Below are 27,376 nucleotides of genomic sequence, written 5' to 3' on the forward strand. Positions count from 1 at the left end.
ACTAAACATGTGATACTCCATTGTGATAATACAAGTCCCACCAACATATCAAAGAATCCTATGATGCATGCTAAAATAAAGCACATTGCAATTAAGTATCACTATGCAAGAGAATTGGTGGAAGACAAACAGGTGTATGTGTAGGACCATGATCAACCAAACTATGCTCTTAAGTGGGAATAAAAAATTAGAAAAATAGGGTTATGTCAACTTGACGTGCAATTTTCTACTTGTTATCAACTTTATATCAAAAATTTGAGAGAAAAGAACGTCTAGAAAATTGAATCTAGTTTCTAAAATACTAGGACTTGTCTCAAAAAAAAAAAATTGATTGGTCAAAATACTAAACTTTTTTACAATATTACAAAAAATTTAGAACAAAAATAAGAAGTAGACGTATGTCTGACCATCTTGATCAAAACCAAATGATATGTTTTTAAATAATATTCTAGATATAAGTAGTAGACTCATGCCTAGATGTGACACATATTTTTGGGTATTTTTATTCTAAATAAATAATTAATAATTAATTTTTGACTTTACTATTTTGGGAATAAAAAAATCTCATGTCTAACCACCTTAAATAATTCAAAACTTTGCAAAATTCAACATTTAAATTTTTTTCCTTATAGTAGAAGAAACATAGAATGTGATGCATCTTTTGGATTTAAAAAATGTTGTACCGTTTGAAAGTTATAGTTATTTTTCAAGTAGTGTATCAAGTAGCACTTTATACATAACTCCATTAGGAAATAAGTAATAATTACTTACTAAACTCATAATTTGACAAACCTTACATTTATGGAAAGATAAGAACATTCTTAAGAAACCCTTTTCATTTCATCAAATTTTGGTTAAAAAAAAGTTGCCAGCTACATATTTCAAGTAAAAATCACATAAAAATAGGCAAAAAGCACAATTTTAGGATGTTTTTAAAGTTAACCATATAGGTTTGGTATCAAAAGATGTAGTAGACCTTATAAAGATATTAATTCTTTTCATTTAGTATTAGGGTGGGTGGGAAAAAAGTTGGAATAGATTTTGAAATGGTTTGAGATATTTTAAAACTATAGATTTTTTAGATCGCCACTTTTTAGCACACCATGATCCTACACATACCCACAAGTGAAGATGGAATATGTCAACTCAAAGGAAAAAATTGTTGACATCTTCCAAAAACCATTACCTAAAGATCCATTTGAATATCTTAGAGGTAAATTAGGGGTGATACCCCGATCCAAGGTTATTTGAGTAACAACAAGATTGCCTTACATCAAATGAGTTGATTGCTGAAATGATATAAATTGATGTAGAGGATACTTACTTTAGGTTTTTTCTGAAGTAATTAAAATACTAAAATTTCAAATTAGTCACAAGCAAGGTGATAGAGGGAGAAATTAGAGTTCCTACAAATGTGACACTTGCATGATAAGATGCTGAAATAGTATGTCTTTGGCATTATTTTCAAAGAGGAAGAAATAGAAAAAATGATCAAAGTGGAAAGTTATAGAAAAGAGGGAGAAATAGCAAAAACTAATCAAATCTATAGAATTTAGAAATGTGTCAAAGAATATAGAAGAAAGAAAGAAGAAAAGGAAATAGCAGCTAAGAGGGAGAAAACATCACAGACAAGAATCAATTAGGATGACAAGATGAAAGAGGAAGTAGAATAAAAACTAAAAGGACAGTGTAAAAGATAGTGTATCAGCAAAAGAGAAATCTCTAATACTTTGAAAGAAGGAGTTATAGAATTTAGAGGGTGTCATAAGAAATTCAAAGTTGCTGATAGAATGAATAATTTTGGAGACAAAGTTTTCTTTTTGGCATTTGACTTACTATTTTAACCTAGTTAACATTTTGATAACTTGGTTCATCAATTTGGTTTGCCATCAATGCCAAAGAGGGAGATTGTTGAGAAGAAGGGAGATTTTTATAAAGAATATTTTCAATCATTGTTTTGTAAGTAATGTAAAACCTACTATTTTCTGGAATGACAATTTCTTATAAGATCCAAGTACTATCACTTAGTTGATTTATGAAGAGGATTTAATCAATAAGATATACCAAAAGCACCTAAGGGAAAGGTTGAGTTATCATTTTGTAATGAAGTACAAGGATCAATTAAGAAAATGGTAAAATGATGTATTGATAATACATTTGAAGATATAGAGGTTGGCTACACTTAGAAACTCTAGAAGAAAAAGTTGTAACAAACTTGTCTGCAAAGCTTGACTAAATTCATTAGTAGGTGCTGAGCAAGCTAGTTTATGCCAAGAAAATTATCAATAAGTGCTAAGAAAATGCAATATCTAGTGTATGCCAAGTGAAATAGAAGGTGTCAAGCAAGTTCAAGTGTTGAGCTAGACAAAATGTAATAGGTGTTGAGCATTAGTAAAACTTAGTTGATGCCAAGTGAATCTACAGTAGGTGTCAAGCATCAGTAAAACATAGTTGGTGATGAGTAACACAATATGTGTTGAGCATTAGAAAGTCAATATTACTAAGTTGTTGCATTCTTTAAAAAGTTAATGATTTTCTAGATCTGAGCTAACAAGTTTGTTAGCTTGAATTTTGTGAACCAGATGGAAGGTAAGGATGTTGAGTTGGTGGCACAAAATTTTAGATAAACTATTTTTAGGCGAATATAAGTGGATTCTACATGATGTTTCTAGAAGGAAAAAAATAAGGGTAGATACATTGTATCTTACCTAATCCATTCAAACCAAAAATAAGAGTGGGAAGATTAGAGCAAGAAAAGTATTCCAAACTTCTATTTAAGGAGTTATAGGTCAAGAAGTAAAGAGTATGCGGTTGGAGATAGTGTGTGGTGTTAAGGAGAAGGTATTGAGAGGGAGGAACAAAGTATAGAGACTCTACTTTGATAGGTAATTACATTGGCACAATGACCATGGAGACTCAAGGAGAAAAATATTGAAAGGAGGAGAAGTTGTCAAAGTTGCAAAAACTAAAAGCCATGAAAATGTGTGATCTGAATTGAGATCTAAAATTTTCAAGTTATGTTGTGAGTTATATCAAATCAAAGCCCCTTATTGTTACTCTAGAAATTGTAAATCCTTTAATAGGGTTGCATTCCAAGTGAATGTTCTAAAAGTCCTTTAACCAAGCCCACTTCAAATAGGGTGGTTGAAATCCTTTAACCAGGTCACATTTAATAGTGTGTTTTGTAGCCTTTAATAGGGTAGGCCTTTCATAGCACATCACTTCAGAAGAGTGAGAAAGGAATAGCATGTTACTGGTGGTTTTCCCCAAATTGGGTTTCCACATAAATCACTATGATATGTGCTAATCTTTCATGTCTTATTCCTGCATGTTGATTTTTTAGTAACTTGCTAAGATGAATGTTTAGCTTGGATGCATGGTTAGTTTAAATGGGCACACTATACTTAATGAAAAAGTTTTATCAGGGTATTTGGACCTTGAATAATTGATTCACACCCCCCCCCTCTCTCAATTATTCTAAAGCATTTCTAACAATGCTGAAACTTGTAGTATTCGCCAATACTAAGTCACAAAGTATTGAAGCTCTCTAATCATTTGTCATGGGATCAAATTGTATATTTTGTTAGCTCTAAGTGGCTAGGTAAATCCTAGTCCCAAGTTATTCCCATACCTTTGAGTGCTCAAACATTTTAGGTATCTCAAATTGATTTGACCCAAAGAGTCACTAAATTTCATAGGAAAATAATCTTTCACATAGCATATCTTGGAGCTCATGCAAGGTATTGATACAATGTTGGGTTCTACAGGACCATATTACTAATGCCTACAATAACCTCTCTTCCTTTTTTTAGATCAAATTCCATTTTGATTTTTGGGCCCCATATTGGGTCATGCTGAAACTTGTAGTGTTAGTCAATACAAAGTCACAAACTATTGAATCTCTCTAATTGTTCGTTGTGGGATTCAATTGTCTATTCCACTAGCTTTGAGTGGCTACATAGAACCTAGTCCTAAGCTTGTCACATCCTATCCCATTAAGCACTCTAACATTCTAGGGCACACCAAATCTAATGGACCCTAAGAATCACTAAATGCCATAGGGTAATGATCTTTGACAGGGCAAATCTCGGAGCTCATATGAGATATGAATGCAATTATGGGTGCTATAAGACCATGTTGCTAATACCGACAATAAAATTTCTCATTTTGGAGATAAAACTTAGTCCCAATCTCATCTCATCCCATTCAGTGCTAAAATGTTCTGAGGCATGCCAAACCAAATTGACCCTAAGAATCACTAAATGCCATAGGATAATAATCATTGATGAGACATATCTTAGAGCTTGTGTGTTGTATGGATGCAATTTTAGGTGCTATAGGACCATGTTTTTGACACTTACAATAACCTCTCTCTTTTTTGTGATTATTTTTCATTTTGATTTTGTGGCTCCATCTCGGGTGATACCAAAACTTGTAGTGTTAGGCAATACAAAGTCACCAACTATTGAATTTCTCTAACTATTCATTATTGAATCAAAATTTCTAGTCTATTAGTTCTAAGTAGTTAGGTAAATCCTAGTCCGAAGCTCATCCTATCCCTTTGAGTGCTTGAACATTCTTAGGAATGCCAAACCAAGTTGACCCTAAGAGTTACTAAATGCCATAGGGAAATGATCTATGATGGGGCATATCTTGGAGTTTGTGCAAGGTATGGATACAATTCTAGGTGCTACAAGACCATGTTGGTAACACCTACAATAAAATCTCTCACTTTTTGGATATCGGATTCCATTTTGATTTTGTAACCCCATCTTGGGTGATGTTGAAACTTGTAGTGTTGGCCACTACAAAGTCACCAACTATTGAATCTCTCTAACCATTCATCTTGGGATCAAAATTTCTATTTAATTAGCTCTAAATGGCTAGGTAAACCATAGTCCCAAGCTTGTCCCATCTCATTGACTTCTTGAACATTCTCAAGCGTGCCAAACTAAATTGACCCTAAGAGTCACTATATGCCATAGGGCATCGATCTTTGATGAGGCATATCTCAGAGCTTATGTGAGGTGTGGATACAATTCTAGATGCTACAAAAGCATGTTACTGAAACCTATAATAACCTCTCTTTCTTTTTGGAGATCAGATTATTTTTTGATTTTGTGGCCCAATCATAGGTGATAATGAAACTTGTAGTGTTGGCTAGTAAAAAGTTTCTAAGTGTTGAATCTCTATAATTGTTTGTCATTGGATCAAACTATCTTTTTTGTTAGCTCCCAATGGCTAGGTAAACCCTAGTCCCAAGCTTGTCCCATCTCATTTACTACCCAAATTTTCTTGGGCATGCCAAACAAAATTGACCCTAGAGTCAATAAATGCTAGAGGGAAGCAATCTTTGATGGGGAATATCTCAAAGCTCATGTGAGGTATTGATGCAATTTTGAGTGCTAGAGGACCATTTTTCCCACACCTACAATAACCTCTCTCATGTTTTGGAGATCAAATTTTTATTTTTATTTTGTGAGCCCATCTCAGGTGATGCTAAGACTTGTAGTGTTGACCACTTGGAAACATTTTTCCCTATCATGACTTTCAAAATTAGATTTCTCATTCTATTATTTCCCTTAAAAAGATATATTTTGAGCAATATTGGAAGCACAACAATTATAAAAAGCCATGACTACCAATTTGAATCCATGGACACAATAATTTATTCCTCTTGTAGTAAAACACATGACTCTCACTACATGCCTACCCACTTTCCTAATTTCCTCTCCAATAATGAATGCAACCTTGCCAATATCATATGACATTTTTTCTACCTCTATTCCAACCACAAATAAATTATGTTCCACACATCATGAATTATATTCCAAAAATCTTTCCACCAAGTTTCCCTCTTATGGTTTTCTCAATTCCTTTTCCTCCTCCAAATACTCCCTTTCCCAATCTATGAATAGTGGAACCATCTAATTGTCTACCCACTTTTTTGGTTTTCCCTCCTCATGAGCATCAAGACTTGAAGGGTCCTCCTCCATATCATCATTGTCTGGACTTTGACCCACTTTGACCACCTGGTGTCCCTCCTAGTATTTATTGGCTTGCACATACCTAGACAATACTTAGTCAAACCAATGTGATCTAATCACACCAACACACCACTCTAACTTGGCTAGTCACAACAACCCTCAAAGGAATAATAACACAAGAAAAGCCAAAACAAGGGTTGTTAGGTTCCCTACACTAGGATAATGAGAGACAAAATATATTGAAGAAAAAATGGAACAACTATAGCTATAGGAATCATAAGAAGAGTGTATATAATGTGTTTCAATGAATCAAGCTCTCGAAGAGATTGATAAGAAAAAAAATTGATATCAAATTCTATGAATAAATTATAAAAAAATTCTCAATTCTTCTCATGTTCTAAAGATAAAGCATCTAATATAAACTCTTTAAATGCTTATGATGATAATAAGATTCAAGCTTAGATGTTTGCACAATGTAGAAAATGAAAACAAAGTATATATGAATCAATAATTATTATACAATGAAATCAAATATATGTATACTCAAAATTAATTATTTTCTTATGGCCATCAAATAGTCACTCTGTACATCCACCTCAATGGCTCACGGATGATTGAGAGCAAGAAGACCCTATAACAATTCAATCAATATAATCACTCAATCATACTTATAAGTACCATTTAAAATTTCAATAATAACTATTATAAATAAAAACTAAAACTATGAAAAATCTTTCATACCTCGAACAGTGGCTCTGAACTAGGCATCACAATAGCAACTCCATGATCAATGGACTAGTGAAGATGAGGAGGAGTTTTAGATGTCAATAACTACAAATCATATAATATAATTTACATTTTTTTTTATAGAATATAATAAAATAAAATTAATTAAATTAACATCAAATGCATGTACCTCTTTGAAGCTCGTATCATGCCTAGGCTCAGAGTCCCTTGTGAATGTCAATGGTCTAGTGGAGAACTAATACACATGGATAAACTTTTTTTGTTAATCCTTCATTTGATTACTTAATAAATTTATGTATTAATTTAAATGAGTAAATTGATACATACCTCTTGACTCATTGATGGAATGTAAAATGGGGATAGGGAATCTTTACTAGGACCATCAATACTCTTACACTAAATTGTGAACAATGTCAAGACATGCTAATTAATTAGTCATTCACTTTACATACGAAATGTGATCAACTTAGTTTACTATAATTGTAATTTACTTGTTTGTCAATGCCAAATATGTCACTCAGGAACTCATCAATGACTAGCCCATTGGCCATAATATCTCCAAGATGACTGCCAAATGTGCATAAGGATCCACATGATGTGTACATGTGACCACGATGCAAAGAAAGCTCCTTCTCAACTAATGGATTGGCACAATGAATGAGGCTATGTATCAGAGAATTGATAGTACCTAGAGTACTAGTCTCTACATGTTCCTTCACAACTTAAGGAATAATGACATGCTCACCTTGTGGATTGACAATAGGTGTTAAAACTACATTAGGGTCATGATATTCCCCAACCTCTCAAATGATGACCCCCATCTCTACCTCGAGAATCTAAAATGTCAAAATAATTTGGGATCTCCCCAAGGAAAAATTCACAATACAATTTCTTTAAGAAACATAATGGAACCTCATGATTATTGCAAGGAGGGGCATTAAAGACCATCCACCATCTATCCCAAAAGTTATGTCTAACATCATCATCTATGCACCAATAGATGGGGAACCATTTAGTTGTATGTTTAACCATGTCTTGTTCTCCAAGATTTTTAAACAATTAATTTATGTTACCTTTTGCTATATCCTTTTTTCTTACATCTTTATAAGATAATTTTTTTGCATACTATCTTCTTTGTTCATCTCTCTTAACATGCCTAATATCCAACTGACCACTAACATAAGCTACATGTCTCATAATGGACTCAAGAGAGGATGCCAATTGTCCTCTCATATGATTAGTATTCCCACAAGCTTTCAACCTACCAATGATTGCTTCTAATTCATTTTTCCCTTATTCTATTTTATTCATTATATTGTCTTGGGTACCATGAGGAGGTCTTTGAATCGATGGAGTTGGCAGAGTTTGATTTTGATCTTGTGGAGGGTTTTAATTTTGATGTTGTGGAGATATTTCATTTTGATTTTGTTGATCAGGTTGGGGATTTGGTGGTTGATTATTCACATTTCTTAATAAGAAGCCAATTGCATTTTAATAAATAAATAGATTTGAAGAAACACTAAAAACCCATACAAAAGAATGCAAAAATATACAAAACAATACAAAAATAAGCTTGTAGAAAACATACTACATTATCTTGATCTAGATGTCCAATGATGAGGAAGCATTTTGAGGAGGATAGTGAGAAAATTCTTCAACTTCTACAAATTTCATGTGTTCTTTTAAGGGGAAAGAATGTAGAAACAACATGAAATGAATTCAGCCAAGGGTTTGTAGACCATATATTAAAAAATTTAAGTTTTTAAAGTGTGCACGTGCTATTGTGTGCATGCATTTAGGCTTGTGGAGCCCAAGCCCAAGCATGTGCATACTTTTAGAATTATGAAAATCTAAGTTGTGTGTCATCTCTTTGGCACCATGACTTGGTGCATTTTCCCTCTAGAAATAAATTTCCATGAAGTACAATTATGCATCATGTATGAGTGGTTGTTGGACTGCAATATGTCTTCCTTGTCATTTGTATATGTGATAAAAATGCCCAACCAAAAATATTTACTCATATTATCAATCCCACCTTTAAATACAAAGAGAAGATGAGAAACTACAAGTGGTCCCAACCATTAGCCCTAACTAATGAAAAAAATAGACATAATGGTTGTGATTTATTTTAATGTCTTGGATTTTATTTCCTACTAGGTTCCTACTAGTGATGCCTAAAATAAACTTTCCTATTTTATATAATATCATATTCAACATGATAATTTAAAAAGGGTCTTCCAAATTATTACTTATTTTAAAAATAATGCCTATGTTGTCGATATTTTTAAAGGTTGATTTTAATTTATTTATTCTTTTCCAAGTGCGAGTTTTGCAAATGTATATTTTTTTCTACTTTGATGGTATTTTTTTATGTTTTTTGTTTTTTCATAAATATACCAAAAATCTATGGCATAATCATTTTTTTCTCAAATGGTAGAAACTTCTAGATTATAGATTTTAAGAGAAAATCTCCCTTGTTTGTTCAATGAAACAAGTATATTTTTGTACATAGTTGAATACACATCTTTATAAAAGGCAAGAGTCTACAACACAATCGTAAATCGTGAGCCTCTTATCAAAGAGGTCTTGGGTTCAAATCCACTCGCGCTTAATAAATAATAATAATAAATCAGAACACATAATAAATCTTTGCTTCGGCCTCTTACCAATAATATATATATATATATATGTACACATCTTTATAGAAAAAGAAAACAACATATTTTAAATTTTAAATTCTTTGTAATTTAAGATTTCATGAAAATTATAAATTGTATTTTATATTAGTACTTTTTTATATAGGGTTTTAATGGTCAACTTTGGCTCACTACATTTTATAAAATAATTGATCTCACCATTAACTCTAGAAGTACTAAAATTATGGAGATCCATATCAAACATGATCATGTTTTAAGAAACATTTCTAATTTCTAAAACTGTTAAGGAAATAGAAAAAATATGATAATGATACAAAATCCATACAACTATATGGATCTCTATGGTATAGTTGTAATTGACTATTACCTATTAGTGATCAAAAAACTATAAATAATATTTATTATTTTTACATTAATGGTATAGAAATGGAAAAAGAAAACTAATATAATCATATTATAAAATATTTTTAAAATAATCCATTCAAACCGGTGGGGGCATCTTGTAATCCCATAACTAATCAATAGGCAAAGTTGTATCCTTCACCTATTAGATAAATGTTAATGGGCAACAAAGGCTAATTGTTAGCAGTAAATTCCTCCAAGATAACTGAGATGCTAGGGTGAATCAATTATACAGTTAAAAAAAATCTTAATATCCTTATTAATTCTAAAATATGTATATAAAAAAAATATTAAATATCCATAGAAAGGTAACCATACACAATAACACTGGATCTGTTAACTAGGGAAACCCTTTATCTGAGGGAAAACCCTAGTGGGGATAGTACCCACAAGATGATGAACTAATTGAAAAGTTCCTTGTGAAAGGATGCACCTTGTTAGGAGTCAATGAAATACATTTAGTACATATCAGTCTCTGTTAGGAGACTTTGAATCCTTGTTTGGAGATTCTGACCCTAATAGGAATTGTTAGGAAGATAGAATGTCCTACTATCCAAATAACTTTAATACTATTCTTACTAAATAATACAATTTTTCATCAATACTATCCAACAACAACTTCTTTTTCTAAATATATTTCCTTGTAAGCTTATTGTGTCTCAACTACACTAAACCCTTCTCTGATCCAAAAGGGATTCACAAGTATATTATCACAACACAATCTCTCACTGATTACACAATACTTGCACTCTATGATTTTAACCAAGAAAGTCATATCTCATTTATACTAAGTCTTGGAATAAGTTATTGCTTCATCCTTGACAATTTCTTAACTTACAATAATAATATAGGACAATCTTAAGATATTACATATTAATATTAAATCATTTCATAATTACAAGCAATCTATCAACTCATAGTATTCATAACTCTTCAATCATTTCTCATTTCATTATGTGTGATTAGCCATAACATCCTCAACATGTAATCTACATTTTTCCAAGCCCACTTGACTAGATTTTATTTATGTTAGGAGATATAATCCAAGAAATAACACTTTCTTTCAAAAACTTTGTCTAAATGCTTCCTTCATTAAGACCATCATAAATTTGTTTCATCTTCATATTTCAATACACATTCTTAAGTGTAGCATCTAGAAAAAATATAGAACATTATCCCAAGTGCACATAGGCTAATATTCATTTGTCAAACCACACATATCCAAACTCTATATGTTTCTCTATTAGTCTTCATTGAATAACTAGTATGTTGACATCAATGATAGACTTTGTCATGAATGCAACACACAACCTCTAAATCATATCTCTAGCACTACTTGGATACTCCCCCATAGGATTAAAATCATCATTCATGATCATAATATCCCCCTTTGGCACTGATGGAAAATTAGATGAAAAAAATCTAAGTTCCATGAATATCAAATATCTTTGTCGTAACTTCCTCCACATTCATGTTTTCAAAGAATATCAGATGTATTATAACCATCATGCATAAGGCATGTGTTAATATCCCCTATACAATAGAATATTTTCATATCTTCTTCATCGATCAAATCTTCATATCCTTTTCATTAATAAAATCTTCAAATCTCTCTTTAGGAATATCTCTCACTCAAAGCATAGGCTCTTCTAATTCTTCTACTTCTATTGACATTAATCAAAGTACAATCATATACTATTCTCTCCAAACATACATATCAAAGGAATCTTCATTTTTTACTCTCCCCCATTGATATTAATCAATATATAAGGATTTTTTTTCATGCATCACTCTCCCTCATTGACATCAATAAAAAAGGCATCATTATTCCAATTCTCTACATAAGATCTGTAATAAGCTCAAATGTCCAAAGACACTATTAAGCACTAGTTACCAAGAGTCATTAATGAATTAACTCAAAAATAGAAACTCCCCAATAGAGGAAGCATCATGTATCCACTCCAGATTAAATAAACCTAGTGCTATGATACCAATTACTAGAAAGTAAAGTCCACCAAGATAAATAAGAGGCAGGGTGAATAATTTATGCAATTAAAGAAAATATAAATATTGTTATTAATTCTAAAACATTTAAATATTATATACAAAAACCATAAAAATATAACCATATGCAATAACACCAGATATGTTAACTATGAAAACCATTGATCAAAGGGAAATCCTTAGTGGGGATGGTACCCACAAGATGATGTACTAATATAAAAGTTCCTTGCGAAAGGATGGAACCTATTTGGAGTTAAAGATATACATTTAGTACATATAAATCCCAATTAGGATATATTGAATCCATGTTAGAATATTCCAAACCTATTACAAGTTGTACCAACCCTATTAGGAGTTTTTTAGGAAGACAAAAGGATCTAGTTTGTGAAAAGCTTTAGTACTATTCTTACTAAATGATATAATTATGCATCAACACTTTCCAATAATAACTTCTTTTACAAATATAGTTCCTTGTAAGCTCACCATGTTTCAACTGCACGAATCTCTTCTTTGATCGAAAAGATATTCACATATAAGTTCACACAACACAATATCTCACTGATTATATGATATCCACATTGGATGATTTAAACCAAGGAAATCATATTTCCCTTATTCCAAGTCCCATAATAAAATATTGAGTCATCCTTTAGGCTTTATCTACTTACAAGAATAATATAAGACCATCTTAAGATATTACATTTATAAGTTACACCATAATATTACATGATTTTACTATTGATCTCAGATTGGTTTTGACAAGTGATTGTTAAGACACTCAAGCCATTTACTTAGTTCATGCCAAACTAGTAATACATGTTGAGAGAAACATGTAAATATTACACCATGTTGAGTTGCAATGAGTGTTGAGTCACTCATGTGCCAAGTCACTCAAGGTCCAAGCAAATAAACCATGCCAAGTGATTCAAGAGCCAAGTAAATAGTCGATGTTGAGTGATTTAGGAGATAAGCAAATAGTGAATGCTAAGTAAGGTAGGTGTCAAGTCACATCATAAATAATAGAGCATGTTCAGCATTAGAGATTTCATATACCAAGTGACATAGTTTTGACATATTTGTTTGTAATGGCACAAACAACTATGTAAACCATTTTTGAGCCGACTTAAGATTATATTTTGATATTATGGAGATAAGAATGAATCTATATTTGGATTACCTATCCAATTACATGAAACCAATTAGAAAAAGGGAAGTTTTAAGTAGAAAAATGGATGAATCTCATCTGTAAATTCATACCTAACCCTATACCACCTAAATCTTCTTAAGGAGGACAAAGCCCTAAACTCTATATGATAGAGGAGAGTGAATGTGTAAGGAATTGAAGGTGTGAACAAGATAGTTTGCATGTAGAGAATTCAAGGTGACTTAGAAGTTATGATGAAAGAGTGAATTGTAGAATTAGTTAGAGAAGAATAGAGGATAAGGAAAAACATACAACATTTGTGACATCTGATCATGAAGGATCAATAAGATATTGTGCAGAGGTGACCTATTATCAGGCAAGCAAGTGCCAATCATAGGATCTATGCTCAGACATTTTAACAGGTGATTTTAGTTAAATCTCTTAATAGAGTAGTCCTAACACGCTGCATGAAATCCTTCAATAGGGTGCCTAACTAGTTGTAAGTTAAAGTCCTCTAACAAGGCACACTTCTAATAGGATTTTGAAATACTCTAACAACATGAGACCTAATAGTCTTTGTAAACCTTTAACAGGGCAGACCTTTCATAAGGTAGATCATGTTTCATGATCAAATAATTGTAACCTTCATTGGATACACTTTATTACTATAGTAGTGAAGATTTGTGGGTGTTATCCCCACCCCAATTTTACCTTCTCACTTAGAGGATTTTTGGGTAATCATATCTGGTGTTATGCATGTGAATACTTTCATGGTTATATGATTTAGATGCATATGCTCTACATGTTATTTTAGCTTACTTATTGAATGCATGTGATGAATTTATGGTGAAAGTTTTATGGGTCCAAGTTTAAACTACTGATTCACCACCCCTCCCCACCCCGCCCCCTGCCCCCCCACCCCTCCCTAAAATTTTTACTCTTTACCCTTGTAATTCCAATAGTTGGTATTAGAGCCTTGTTCTAAAAAATGGAAGCTTTGCAACTTTGAGGGAAGATCTTGAAATGAAAGTCTACAAGTTGGGAAAGACTATTCAAAACCAAGAGATTGAAATACATCTCATACTACATCAACTGAATGTGGCAAGAGAGGAACTAAAGAAATCCTTGAAGAGAAGGAAAGAGATTTCTATTGCAAAAAATGACATATTATACAAAAATATAGGCACTACCAAGCTATTTGAAGATGGTGATTCCAATGAATTTGATGAATCAATTGCAGATCTAATGGAAAAGAATAGAGTCCAAGCTGAGCAAATTGGAAATCTCAAGATAGAACAAGAATCACAAGCTATATTGCTATGTGAGGTGGTTGAACAAAAGAAGAAGGCTATGGAAGACAAGGCCATGATTGAAGAAGACAAAAGAATTCTAGCCAACAGATTGGAAGAGAAGTCAATAGAGCTAACCAAGATTTCCAATATGCAATTGGAGAGTCTAAGCCAAATGATGAATGCTAACTATGAATTGAATGTCGAAGACTTGAGATAACTGCATTGAAGTTGTAGAATGAATAACTACAAAATGACCTAAAGAGAGAAAAGGAATTTGTTGAAAGTTTTAACAAGCCAAATGAAGCCATCAAATACTTTGACCAATTATTGTGATCCCCTAGATCCAATAATGATACATTGGGACTAGGCTACACAAGAACTAAAGAAGGAGAATCATCCAAAGTTGTAGAAGAAAGGAATATCAAAGGTAAGAACTCTAAACCTACTTGTCATAATCATGGTAAGAAAGGACATACTACTAATGTATGCAGGAGAAAAACTACAAATCAAAATGTGCCTAAGAACATGACTCATTGTCACAAGTGCAACAAGTAAGGTCATCAGGCACATGAATACAAAACTAGGACCATGTATACATAAAGATTTGAAGAATACTACTACAATTGTCAAAAGTATGGATATAGAGCTTTCGAATGCATATCCAAATCCTTGTGGTCACTAAACAAGCCAACAAAGATAAGAAATAATGGGAACTCTTACAATTGGGATTATAATACAAGATATAGCTATTATTATTGTAAACAATATGGACATATTCCTGAAATTTATATTAGGACACACTTCAGTGGCAATTACAATAGGTGGTCAAGTTAAACTACATGTTTTAACTATTTAAGAATAGTCACATCATTAAATATTGTCTAACTAGGTCAAAGATATGGAAAAAGTAAGATGTTTACAACACATCAAATAGAGAAGGGATCACTTCACCAATGGATCAGGTGAACACATGTTATAAAACTAGGCAAACAAGAGGTATATGGGCCTAATGGATATTTGTAGGATCACGGTCAACCAAACTATGCTCTTAAGTGGCAATAAAAAATTAGAAAATCAAGGTTATGTCAACTTAACATGCAATTTTCTACTTTTTATTAACTTTATATCAAAAAGTTGAGAGAAAATAATCTCTAGCAAATTGAATCTAGTTTCTAAACTACTAGGACTTATCTTTAAAAAATAAAAATTGATTGGTCAAAATTTTGATTTTTAATGCAATATTACAAAAATTTCAAAACAAAAATAAGAAGTAGATGTATGTCTAACCACATTAATCAAAATCAAATGATAATATTTTTTAATAATATTCTAGATATAAGTAGTAGACTCATGCCTATATGTGACACATATTTTTGGGTATTTTATTCTAAATAAATAATAAATAATAATTTTTTGACTTTAGTATTTTTGGAATAAAAAAACTCTCATGTCTAACCACCTTAACTAATTCAAAACTCTAATAAAACACTACTGGAGGATGTCATCCAAAATACTATGGGAATTCTTTCAAAATTTAAATTAGTTGGTTCTCATGCAAGTGAGAAACTAGTTGGAGAGAATCTTGCTGGAGGTACAGACTCTGGAGGAACGGTAGGGGGTGCTTAGAAGTTTGTGGGGTCAGAATCTTTGGTTGATGTGGAAAATGGAAAGTCTTTGGATGATTTTGAACCTTTGTGTGGGGTCCATATCCCACCATTGGATTTCCTATCTACTTTTCATGTGTTAGGTTAGGAACTCGAGAAGGAAAAAGATAACATTGATTCTTTCAAGGAAAAGTCCTCTAAAGGGCTAAAGCAAGGGGTCTCAAAATGAAAAACTTGGTCATCCCTGTTTGGCAAGAAATCCACTGAAAAGTCTCTTTTCCCATCAATGACTGCTAAGTCCTACTAGGAGAAAGGTGAGTTTGAAGTCTTTATTCTAGACCCTTTAGTTGAATTTTTTGTGTCTTCCATGGATTTCACCCTAGTGGGAAAATTTTTAGGCACAAGACCAGATCTTGAATCTCTTAGAAAAATGGTTAAAAGGAAATGGGTTATTAGAAGAGGGGTAGATACTGCTCCCATGTTGAATGGCTTCTTTTGGTTTATCTTCAACTTTAGAGAAGACATTGATAGGGTTCTTTGTGGAGGACCATGGTCTTTTGGTAAAAGCTCTCTCACCATTAAAAAATGGGAACCTAACATGGATCTTTTAGACTCTTTTTTCTTAACCACTCCCATCTGGGCCAGACTTCCTAGGCTCCCTTTAGAATTCAGGCATGAAGACATTTTTAAAGGTATTGCTAGTTCTTTTGGTGAACTTGTGGCATTGGATAATGCGACAACTTTTAGAACCAAACTTCATTGTGCCAGACTTTTTGTTAAAGTGGTAGACCTGAATCATCTCCCAATAAAGATGGATCTGATTTCCAAGCTGGGTAGAAAAACTCAAGAAATATTTTTTGAAGATCTGCCTAATTCCTGCTATGCTTGTAAGAAGCATGGGCATTTGGTTAAAAATTGTCCTTCCAAAAGTAAAAATCAGTCTAGCAATTTTTTGGATGGGAAAAAGAACAAGGTTCAGCAAAAGAAAGTATGGAAACCCAAAGAAGGCCATTGCCAAAAAAAAAATATTAATGAAGAACTTCAAGCTCCACAGGCTGAGGTGGATAAAGATCCTACTTCTGAGAAAGCTAACTCTAAGAAAGAAGGTCTTGGTTTACGTTCTGAAACCAGATTACCTAAACAAAGATTAGAAGATCAGGAAGATTCATCAAAACAAATCATTATTTATCAGAGGATAGAAGAACAATGGAGAGATTTTGATGAAAAAATTGTGCTTGAGGAAGGTGAAATCTTGGTTGATACCGAAAATTTACCTGAGGAGGGAGATCCTCTTTTTTCTCAGTCCAAGGAGATCTAGGTGCTATCCTAGGTTGATAATGATCTTTCTATGGATGAGCCTCCTCCCATAGATGATGTGAAAGAAAATGGCTCAATTCATAAACCAAACCAAAGAAAAAGGGCTGAAAAAAAGAACAATACTAAGGGGGTAGAGACTAGAAGCAGCAAAATAGATCAACATATCAAGGTGAAACCTCTTGCTTCTAATCTAGATAAAATTGGGAAAAGAGCAGAATAGAACTCTAAGGTAAAATTGGATGTTGGTTCCCCTGATAAACCTAGAAGAAGATCTACTAAGAAAACTAGAGAGTTATAAAGTATGCAAAATATTGCTAACAGTAGGCAGACAACTATTCTTGATTTTACCCTTGAAAAATAGATATGAAGATCATAACTTGGAATATTAGGGGGTTGAACAATACTCATAAATTGGACATTGTTAGGAATTTTTTTAGAGAACAAAAGCCTAATTTCCTCCTACTTCAAGAAACTAAGATGAATAAAGAGAAAGCAAAACTGATTAAAGCTTTTAAAAAATATTCAATAAATTCCAGCAGTTCAGAAGGGGCATCAGAGGGAACTCTGATGTTATGGAAGAAGAACTATTTCTATGGAACAATTTTAATTGCTAGTAAACATCTTATGATAGCCAAAATTACTAGAATAGACCAGAAGGAGGGTTGGTATATTGTGAATATTTATGCTCCAAACATAAAGCATCTAAGGAAAAAGGTCTGAGATTCTATTTCTAATTTTAAAAGTAAAGACTATTCTGGACGATGGATTATAATGGGAGATTTTAATGTCCCTCTTTATGTTCATGAGAAAATGGGAGGCAATTCTACTCAATTGGAAGGAAGATTGGATTTAATGGAATTTATAAATAAAGAGGGCTTAATGGATATGGACCTCCATGGAATTCAGTTCACTTGGAGTAACAAGAGAGTTGGTAATGAATGTATTTAGGCTAGGCTTGACCATGCTCTTATTTCTCCTGAGTGGACTAAATACTTCATTTATAAGCTGGAAGCCTATCATAAAATTGGATCAGATCATTTCCCCCTTATCTTCACTACTGCGAAGATTAATCTTAAGAAGAATTTTCCTTTTAGATTTGAGAAGATGTGGATGTAGCACCCACAATTTGAAAGTAAATTGAAAGAATGGTGGAATAATGATTTTGAAGGCACTGCCATCTATAGAGTTGCTTCCAAGATTAAAAATGTTGAAAGGGCAGTCAAAAGATGGAACAACAATAGTTTTGGGAACATTTTTGAGAACAAAATAGCTATTGAGGATATTCTAAAAATATAGGAAAAAATATAGAAGGAAGGATATACTTCTGACCTCCTCCTTGAAGAAAATGAAAAGCTTCCTCAATACCATGAGATCATCACTAAAGAAGAAATCTACTAGAGACAAAGATCAAGGTTGATATGGTTGAGGGAAGGAGACAAAAATACAAAGTTTTTCCATCTCTCCACTATGAAGCATAGGGCCAAAACTGACATATCATACCTTTAAAAGGGAGATGTGAAGATTGTTGAGGACAAGGCCATCATGGATGAGATGGTGACTTTTTTCTCTTCTCTAATGATGGCTAATCCCAACATCAATTTGGATAGTCAGGCTAAATTCCTCAAAGTGATTCCTTCATTGGTTTCAAAGGAACAAAATAAAATGTTATGTTCAATTACTAAGGATGATGAGATCTTCAAAGCTGTTTTCTCTCTGGGAGGAGATAAAGCTCCTAGTCCTAATGGTTTCCCCATGTTTTTCTTCCAAAAGCTTTAGAAAGTCATGGGTAAAGATGTTTGTGATGTTGTTAAGGAATTCTATGGGGAAAAATAGATGCTCAAGGAAGTCAATTACACCTTTCTGTCACTTATTCCTAAGAAAATTGGTGTTGACTCTCTAGATCAATTTAGACTGATCAGCCTCTGTAATTCTTTCTACAAAATTATTTCCAATGTTTTCACCTCTAGACTTATTCAGGTGATCTCATTGATTATTGCTGATCAATAGAATGGATTTGTCCCAGATAGACAAATCCTTAATTCTATCATCTCCGATCATGAGAATATTCATTCCTTGTCTTGTTCTAATAATCAGGGTTACATTATGATAGTGGACATTGCAAAGGCCTATGATAGAGTTGATTGGTCATTCCTCTATAATATTTTTCTTGCTTTTGGCTTTGACCATAAGGTTTTTGGTTTGATCTGTCAATTGATTTTTACCTCTTCTATCACTATCCTTGTTAATGGTAGCTCCTCTCATTTCTTTTTTCCCTCTCATGGGCTGAGACATGGTGATCCTTTATCCCCCATCCTTTTTGTTATTATGGCTGATTTCTTGGGGAGAATTATTGAGGACTTGGTCCAAAGAGGTTTGATTAAGGGCTTACAACCATCTTCCAATCCTTTAATTTTTTCTCATGGAAAATTTGTTGATGATACCATCTTCATGGGTAAGGCTAAAGTGAAGGAAGCCAGAATTTTAAACCAAGCTATTAACTTTTATTCTTCTACATCAGGACAATTGGTTAACTAGAATAAAAGTGTTGTGTTCTTTATTAACACCCCCATCCACAAAAAAATTAAAATTTCTAAAATCCTAAGATGTTCCATAGGATCTCTCCCATCCTCTTACTTGGGGCTTCCACTAAGCTTGAAGGTCCCTAATGCTTTCTAGGAAGATCTTATAAACAAATTCAGCAAGAAACTGGCGGGATGGAAAGGAAATCTCTTAAACCAGGCTGGTAAGTTAATTGTTGCCTATTTTTGGCCCCCACCAAAATTTGAATTCAAATGAAAGCCCACCCAATGGTCTCCCCCCAAATTTTACATTATTTTAATGGCCGGAGAATATGAAAATAAATAAAAAATATTTAAAACTTATGGTATTTCCTATTTTGTTTCCACTTGCCCGCAACTTTCTACATCGTTGAATCTTGCATAGATCCATGATGGGCACTTTCCTACATTCTCCAAATGCACTACCTTTATGCAATGCATGGAAGCCCCTTTGTGACACGTGGATTGGTGGGTCCTCATTTTTCTTGTGGGCTATAGAAGGGAGAGCTACTGGCTGAGCTGGTGATTCTATTGGCACCCACTTTCTTGCATTCTAAGTTTTGTTAGATTTCCTGACAATGCAAGGAAGAGATTTTCAACCACATGGTAGGTGGGTCTGTCTTCTTTAAGCTATCAGAGACAGGGTGGATAAGGTAGCAGGGTGAGTTGGTTGTTTGATTAGCACTCACTTTCCTGCATTATTTATTTTGTCAAACTTCCTAACAATACAGGCAAGCACCCTAGTGGCACCTATCCCACAATGTCACATGTTCCTAGTTGTACCTTCCACCATCAGATCTTCAAGGATCAATGGTTGGCGCATTGCCACAATATAAATATGCATGGAGATTAAAATTTTTAGGGAAGTGCCTAAAGGACACATGTCCTTGTGGGCTCAGCCAAGGTATTAACAGTTAAGGCAAAACAATTGGGGCTGGTAGTTACATCGCAGCTACAGTTAAGCTAAGAGGTGGTGCAGTTAGTTGAAAAGATATGGTCAACCACATGGAGAATTTGTGGAGTGGCAAAAAAAAATAAAATCATTGGCCCATGTGGTCTATTCTGGTTTCAGGGTTTAGTTGACTTGCTGACCCTGCTGATTCATGAGCCAAAAACAAAGGGAATTGAATTTTCCTGCATGATCTGATCCCTGTGATCAATGCCAACCACTCCTGGATGAATTTTGAACTCATTGAATGAAGGAGAACACTCCACTACCTCTAATCCTATCCATCTATCTGGTCAAAATAGTTTAATGGTGTCATTTCTATCTTCTCAAGGCCCTGTTTCAATAGAATATCAGATTTCAATGTACTTAGGTCTATGCCAAGGTTGGATTTTCCCTAGATTTGCATGATTATTCTCTATAAGACTTAATGGTAGTGGTTGTGGAGTAACTTCAATGAGAAAATATCTTAGTTATGCCTGAACTATAAAGGCATTTTTTGTAGATTTTGTACCAGTTGATTCTTCTCTGACTTCCCTGATATTGCTCTGCAATTTCATGTGTAAATTCCCTTTGCCTTTGAACTATATGACATTTTGCCTTATCTCCTCTAGCCATTGATGTAAAGTGCAAGAACTATTTTCCTCTCATTGGTGTGTTGTGGATATCTGTAATCTTGCATGACTATATCTCTTTTGGCCTATGAACGATATATAAATGAATCCTCTCTTTCCTTGTGTCATTCATCTGGGTTTTCTGATCTACATGTGATTTTTGTTAGATTAAAGCAAGTCTGGATGTGTATATCTCTTGGTGTCATGATGGTTCAATAGTGCATGTATGGGCAGAGATTGGTTTGAACACTCTATTTTGGTGCATCACCCCTTTAGGTTAGAGTAGGTAGATTTTCTTTTCATGCATTCCTTGTTGCTTTTCCTCTCCAAGGGTAGTTAGGTGCACCCTAATAGTAAAGGAAGCTAGCCTTCTCTAGAGACTCAACCTCACAGTTCAAGTCCCATAGCTTGGAGGTTGTTTCCATATTTCACAAGGTTTTCCTTAGGTGAAAACTTTGGATGAGGGTGCAAACCTTTGTGACAATAGTTTTTGGCATGCTCGGTCGGACCATATTTAGAAAATTTCAAGTCTATTGGTGTCAAAAGGAAGATCTCAAGATTAATGCCAAGGAGATAGTACTGGCTTCAGTGTTCAAGCCTTCAAGAGGCTCATTCCTCAAGTACTTGGTGACTCTAAGCTTCAAATACATCTAGTTCCAGACCAAAGTTGCAGTAATTCACACCCAAAGTTGAAACAAGGGCATCTTCTAGGTATAAATTTCAGTACCAAGAGCTTTCATTTTTGAATCCTAGAGGAAGGAGGACTAGAGTATCTTTATCACTAGTTAGGAGTGCAATAGCAACAAATACACCTGCAAGATCTATCTCTACTACTCCTACTATTAGATCTCAACCTAGATTGCCATCAACACATATCAATAGATCACTTGTCTATATGGAACAACATAGAGCCCATACTCTTGCCACCTTTAATGGTGGAAGTCCTCTTTTATTTTCCCAAAGACATGACATACCAATAGCTACACTCAAAAGTATACCAAATTTTATTGCTGAAATTTCTATCTCTCCCTTAGAACACATTCAAGAAGTTGCAAATGTTTGCAATATCCATGGTATTATAGAGGATGATGTTGTAGTTAGGCTTCTAGCCCCATCCTTGAAAGGAAAAGCACTACAATGGTATAGAGGTTTGGCTCATGGTTCTATAACAGATTGGGATGGATTAGGAGCAAGACTATGTAAACACTTTGAGGACAAAAGTGACCATTTGTCACTTTTAGAACAATTGACTACTATAAAAAGAGCCCCCCATGAATGTATGACTGATTTTAACTATATATTTCAAAAGACATGGGATAGAATACCTACTTTAGTAAAACCTACCCCTAGTAATGCCTTCTTGCATTACCTCAGAGCCTTTAATAGTGACATTGCCACTATAATCCAAACTATGGGAGGAGATACCTTGCCTAATGCTTATTACATTGCAATAAAGTTAAAAAAACATCCTAATACAAGGACGTAAGCTAGCTCTAAGGCCTCCCATGCCTTTTTTTCCTAATGTTCCAAATCACCAACCAGCAATGGCTCCTCTCCCCACAACTTCCACATCATGATCCCTTGCTTTAGTCCCTCAAGTTTTCACACCTTCAAATGGAATAGATAAAATCAAGGGGATGATGTAATCTATGATGTTGAACATAGAGAACATATATAAAAGATTACAGGGTCAAGAGAAGAAGCTAGAGGATAGCTTCTCTGTGATGTAGAAAGTGAGCAACAAGGTGGTGACTTTAGAGAGACAGCAAGCTCAAGGTAGTAAGGCTCACCAATTGCAACATCAAACTCTAAATAGTGGTAGGTCTCCAAATCAAAATTATGGGAACAATTTTTTTTATCAGAATAGGTACCATAGCCACACTTCAACCTCAAATGTAAACCATAGTAGGGCCATTGTCCCTCAAAACAACATGGCCCAAGATCAGGATTTTTGTCCCTCTTCTGACTACTACTATGCTCGTTGCATGTGTCAGAAGGCTGAATCTTACTTGGCTTTGACCATCCAAGAGATTGCAGTAGGAAAATCATACAAGGAGGACCAATTTAAAGAGGCCTCATATATGAAAGGACAAGGTGATTGCTCCTTTATGAATCATCAGGTGGAGGAACATTGTAATGTAAAGTAGGATTTCGTTGTTCATAACACTAGGAGAAAAAGAAGAGCTATTGAATATGCCACCCCTTCCCCTCCCAATCATGCCTCAACTTCAAATGCAATACCTCATGAGCAAGTAGTAAATGATCAATCAAATACCTTTTAGAAGAAAAGGTAGAATAATGGCAGAAAGGATGTAAGTAATCCTTAGGTTGCCCCATCTCAACCTCTTAGAAGTGCAGCTCCCAAGGCTCCTACTAAAGCACCTACTACACTATTCAGTGTGGTAGAACAAATAAAGAAGGTAAATGTGAATATTTTCACGTGGGATTTTGTTGCTACTATACCCATGCAAAAGAGGTTGCTACAGCAAGAATTGGAAAGTATTGAACCAAAAGATCGACCACTCCACATGGAAAGTGCCACAAGCCTAGTACAACCATCAAGGGAGGAAGAAACAAATAAATATTATACCCCCTCCATTTTATGTTTCTCTAATTATAGGGGATAAACTATTCCACAATTGCATGATTCATTTAGGGGCTAGTAGTTCAGTGATGCCTAGGTGTGTTGTTGATGCTTTGGGAATGAAATATGAGCCCATTGTTAGGGATGTGTTACAGTTGGATGGTAGTACTATCAAGACTATAGGGATCCTTAGGAATGTGGAAATGGCCCTACATACATGCCCTAGTTGTACTGTAACTCAAGATATATCCGTTGCTGAAGTCAAGGCACATTTTTCCATCTGTCTATCAAGAGACTTCATCGCCCAAATAGGTGGTTACATATCTTCTAATTGGTCATATATATCTTTTAGGACAAGATATGGGGCTAAAGCTTCGATCAAAGTAGAGCCTCTAGCCCTCCATCATACTAAACCCTATACCCCTAATCTCATCAACATGAATTGCACTATCCTAGAAATGGATGGAAATGACATAATGAATGAGCCTACTACTTCCCTAGTTGAGATACTTGATTTTCTCTTAGATTAATGGGCTAATGCATATCAATTTGATCCCATGTAAGAAACCCTTGAGCTAGGCCTTAGTACATATTGTATATTAGAGAAGGATTCCCTAGTTCCCAATCTTGTGGAGACTAAAGAAGATATGAGTGGGGTATGGATTATGTACTTTGATGGCTCAAGGAATAAGAATTGATCAGGGGCTGGCATGATGTTGATTTCTCTTCGACAATTAAGGTACTGCTTCTCCTTTAGGCTCCAGTTTAGTTGCACTAATAATGTGGCCAAGTATGAATCCTTGATTTAGGGTCTCCTACTTGCTCAAAAAAGAGGAATTCAAGCCTTAAGTGTATATGGAGATAGTGAGTTGGTGGTTAATCAAGTGAGAAATTAGAATATCACCAAGAACAATTTGCTCAAGTCTTATAAACATAGGGTATGGGATTTTCTTGAGGGTTTCAATGCTTTTAATATCCAAAGCATCCCTAGAAAAGAAAATAGACATGTTGATAGGCTTGCAGTAATAGGTACATCTCAGGATGTGCTAGGGAATCTTGACCAGAAGAAGAAGCAACAAATTAGAATGGTAGTAAGGCCTGCCATCCCTGACAACAATATCCATCGTCAAGTGTTTGAATCTGATGAACAAATTGTAAACTTCTTGTAGAATGAAGTAGAATTTTTAGATAGAAACTAGTTGAGACCACAAGATCAGTACGGTGATCAAATCATTAATCTCAGTTCCAAAAAATTGCCTAAGGGTCTCATTACCTTAGAGAGTGTTTTTAATCCTGATGACCAAGCAAGAGGTAGAATCATGAACTTAGCTGCTGACGAAGATGATCACACCCCAGTCATGATTGCTGATGAAAAATCCTTAAACATGGGGAAGGTATGTTTTGAGATTGAGTAAGAAAGTTTTATTCATCTATGTCAAGAATTTAATGATATATTTGCTTGGATGTATGATGATTTAAAGGGTTTGACCCAATGTTGTTGTAGCATACCATAGATTTAATTGATAGTGTCAAACTAGTAAGACAAAAATAGAGGCCAGTTAATCCCAAAATTAAACCCTTAATGAGAAAAGAGCTATCTAGATTGATTAAGGCCAATATAATTTTCCCCATAAAGCACTCGTAATGGGTAGCAAACCTTGTCCCTATTAGGAAGAAGAATGGATAAATTAGATTGTGTGTGGATTTTAGGGACCTTAACCAAGCTTCCCTTAAAGATCACCATCCTCTTCCTTCCATGGAGCATATTTTGTCCAAGGTCAATGGTTCAAAGAGGTTTTCATTTCTTGATGGATTTTTTTTCTATAATCAAGTGCTGGTCAAAGAGTGTGATAGGTACAAGACTGCATTCACTACCAAATGGGGTACCTATTCTTATTGTAAGATGCCATTTGGGCTAACTAATGCAGGTGCTACATTTCAAAAGGCAATGGAGATGGCCTTCAAAAACATGATTGAAAAGTTTGTATTACTTTACCTTGATGATATCATAGTATATTCAAAGAGTGTAGAGGATCATTTTGATCATTTAAGATAGGTGTTCTCAAGGTGTAGAGAGTTTGGGGTATCCCTTAACCCGAGCAAATGTGTCTTTACTACCAATCAAGGAAAAATATTAGGACACATTGTATCTAAGGATGGTTTAACCATTGATCTAGAAAGAACAAAAGCAATACTTGCTCTCCCTCTTTCTAAACATAAGAAAGGGTTGCAAAGTTTCCTTGGTAGGATAAATTTTGTGAGAAGATTTATCCCTAATCTTGCTACCATGGTAAAACCCCTTACAACTATGCTTAAGAAAATAATTGCATGGACCAAGGAATAGAAGGAAAGTTTTGAAGAGATCAAGGTAGCCATAGCCTAAGCCCCTACTCTCATTAATCCAAATTTTGAAAAGGATTTCATCCTTTATACCCTAGGTGGTGAGTCAAGCATTTCTACTGTCTTGACTCAAAAAAATGATAAAGATGAAGAGTATCCCATAGCCTTCTTTAGTGAAGGGTTTAAAGAGTATGAAGAAAAATATAGCTATGTAGAGTAGCAAGCCCTTTCAGTCATTAGAGATTTAAAGAAATTTAGACCCCTCCTGTCTCATAATAAAGTTCATTTGTTATTACCCCATGCTAGTGTAAAAGATTTCCTTTTGAGAAAAGATATTAGTAAGAAGAGAGCTAGTTGCATTACTAAAGTAATGGAATATGATGTTCACATCTAGATCACCAAGTTGGTAAGAGGGAGGGGGTTGTGTAAATAGGTGATATCATCTCAGGAATCAAATGAAGAAGTCGCTATGATACTAACAGAGCAACAAGAAGAAAGAAATAATGACCCAAGGAATTTGATGGATGATATAAAGAATTTCTTATTAGGCAATGGATATCCTCAAGGGTTAGATAGAACTTAAAGGAGACAATATAGATTATAGTCCATTGCTTATGTCATAGTTGATGATATCCTTTTCAGGAGAGATTTTAATGGAGCCCTATTAAGATGCATTAACATAAATCAAGTTGAAATAATGATCAAAGAGCTTCATGATGTTCTTGATGGTGGTCACTTTTCAACAAGGACAATTGCAATTAAGGTCATGAGGGCTGGTTACTATTGGTCATCCCTATTCCATGATTGTCATAGGTATGTAAGGAAATGTGAAAAATGTGCTTTCTTTTCTGGTAAGAAAAAGCTTGTAGTTCTTCCTCTCCATCCCGTTTAGGTGGACCAACCTTTTACTCAATGGGGATTGGATTTCATAGGCCCTATCAATCCTCCTTCTAGTTCTAGTCACAAATGGATTTTAGCTGCTACAAATTACTTTACTAGATGGACAAAGGTAGTTTCATTGAAGGATGCCACAAAATCTTTAGTTGTTGAGTTCCTTGATGGAATTGTGACCAGGTTTGGTGCCCTTTCAATTATTATTTTAGATAATGCAAAATCTTTTGTGGGAGCTCAAATTTGTGCATGGGCAATTGACCATAATATCTACTTGAGCACATCCTCA

The sequence above is a fragment of the Cupressus sempervirens genome, chromosome 4 (assembly GCF_028749045.1).
Source record: "Cupressus sempervirens isolate cs-2001-9-10 chromosome 4, ASM2874904v1, whole genome shotgun sequence".
Lineage (NCBI taxonomy): Eukaryota > Viridiplantae > Streptophyta > Pinopsida > Cupressales > Cupressaceae > Cupressus > Cupressus sempervirens.